The 2,646-nt window shown below is 35.3% G+C and overlaps 1 long non-coding RNA gene across 1 annotated transcript; it reads right to left on the minus strand.

Moving 5' to 3' along the window:
- Positions 1–975: 975 nt before the first annotated feature.
- Positions 976–2,387, minus strand: Su(Ste):CR42419. The gene has a single exon (NR_125436.1). It is a non-coding gene; the product is annotated as a Su(Ste):CR42419 (long non-coding RNA).
- Positions 2,388–2,646: the final 259 nt, after the last annotated feature.

Consider the following 2,646-nt stretch of genomic DNA (forward strand, 5'->3'; position numbering starts at 1 on the left):
CTCAGCGAACAGCTCTTTTCTACGCATACAGTGATAGCAGACAGCTGTATGTGTGCACACCGTATGCTCATGCATTGTAAATTTGACAAAATATGCCCTTCACCTTAGAAGTTCTTTGACTTTAAATCTATATTATTTTTGATCAATTGGCACCATGCGAAAAATTCTTGCTTTGCATTGCATTAACGTTATTATTATTTAAAAATAGATTAGAAATAGCCAAATCTATGTACATATTATCACAAAATAATTTAAAAAAATGACTATATAAGAATATTTGTGATTAGAGTATTAATCTTGCGTCGTGTGAAAAATTGTTGAGTGCTTGTGTCCGCACTTCGTGCCTCAAGATATGACCAAAGCAAAGACACTAGAATAATTCTAGTGTCTTTGATATGACTTTTGCAATAAACAGTTATATGTTTATTTATTTTATAAATTTATTTTTATGAAATATTTATTTCTCAACGTAATGTCTTCTTTTTGGAAAATTTATGAAATTACAGTAGCTATAATAATTTCTATTGTACTTCCTTTAATTATTTAGTACATTTATTAAGTCATTTGACTTAATATCATGTAACATTAAGATTAAAAGTGTTTCAAAAAAAAATATTTCGCTTTTAAAAAATTGTCAGATGAGAGACAAATTAGAATTAAACAAATACATATGTGTAAACGGTAGCTTATTCGAGCGCAATTTTAATAAACGAATTTAAAAAGCTTTAATTTTTTTAAAAAATTATTTTATTTTATCATATTGCTACGAAATTGGAAACTACCCTAATATGTACAATGTAAATTCGTTTCTTCGATCAGAATTTATTTCGGCCCGAAAATCGTCTTCTACCACAACACGCACACATATACGGGTACTCGTCTCTTGTTTTTACTCACACAAGCAAGCAAATTCTATTTTTAGATTTGTTACGCTCTCAGCGTGAGCGATCGGAAAGAGAGGAATTTGACCAATTTTTGAAAACTAACCAAAAACAGCATGGGAAATCAAACTATAATACGAAGTTGCCAGTATTGAATACTCTACAAAAAGAATTACATAAAAAAGATGGAATCAAAATTTTAATTTTATTTTAAATTGAAAATAATGTTTTAACCTTCTACTCACTCCTATAATACATTAAACCAGAATTTGTATATTTAAAGAATTTAAAGAAATTAAATTATCAAAAAATATTTGATGTAGTCAGGAAAACACTTTTGGAAACTCTTTTAACATAAAATTAAATAAAAAACTGAATTGAATGTTTTATTGATTAATATTATTATTATACCCAGGTGATTACCACTATTAACGAAAAGTATGCTTTGCTACTCGAATGAGTGCTTGATATGACCAGCTTGGACCGAACACTTTGAACCAAGTATTTAGGCAGAGGTGTATGAGGTGTATTAGTAGGTGGTAGCTGGCCATTTCAACGCACTGCGGAATCAGTTTAATTGCAACAACAATATATCGGACAAAAATTTCTGCTTTCTTTTGTGTGGAGTTAAAAAATCACGTCATCCCTAGAACATTGAAGCTCTTGACTTCGGAATGCCGGAGCGAGGAGGAGGACTAGCTGGCCGAGGATCCGATATTCATTGGTGAAGACTTGGGCGATTTAAGTGGCATCAAGGCCTTCTGGTGCAACCGAAAGCATAGGGACTGCAAGTTCAAGCGCTTTGTTTAGAAAACAACCAGGACTATATTCGGAGAATTACTTACCGTGGATCGTCCAGGGGCGGTCTCAAGTTCGGCAGCTGCGTTAAGAAGATGTCCGGGAAGCTGGGCTCGAACATGGCTGTATATCAGTTTTAGGATGGAAGTAGTTTTTACAGCGTGGACAGTAGATCTTCACCGTTGACTTGGCCCACACATCGCTGAGGCCCACTGGCAGGGTGTTCTTCCTACTACAGAAGATATTCGGACACGATTCAAGGTCTCCTCTCATACTTTCGGTGCATATCATTCGCGCCACGCTCCGACCTGATGTATCGGGCGTGAATCATGCCGTACCACTTTTTTTCATCGTCGTAGAACAAGCCCGAGGAACTGTCGAGCACCGGCTTCAGGATTACGTCCAGTGCTGGCTGAAGTACTCCAGGCCCATCTGGTTGAACGTGTCCTGAAAGTAGTTGGTGGGCACGTGGCAGAGGAACTCGTTGCCCTTGATTCCGAGGAACCAATTGATCCAGCTGCTGTTGTTGTTGTTATTCTGGGTTCAAGATTTTACTGTGACTTGCTATAATTTCTATAGGAAAAACCTAGTTACTCACGGGCTCGACATGTTGCCAGTTCACTCGTTCACAGAAATATGACTTGTAGACTTCAAAGTCATCGTCTTTTTCTTTGAGTTTTTGACACGTGCTAAAAGGGTTGACAGGACCAAAGACACTAGAATAACAAGATGCATAACGCATAACGATGTACATATTATCACAAAATAATTTAAAAAAATGACTATATAAGAATATTTGTCTTTAGAGTATTAATCTTGCGTCGTGTGAAAAATTGTTGAGTGCTTGTGTCCGCACTTCGTGCCTCAAGATATGACCAAAGCAAAGACACTAGAATAATTCTAGTGTCTTTGATATGACTTTTGCAATAAACAGTTATATGTTTATTTATTTTATAAATTTATTTTT

Source organism: Drosophila melanogaster, chromosome Y, assembly GCF_000001215.4.
Source record: "Drosophila melanogaster chromosome Y".
Taxonomy (NCBI): domain Eukaryota; kingdom Metazoa; phylum Arthropoda; class Insecta; order Diptera; family Drosophilidae; genus Drosophila; species Drosophila melanogaster.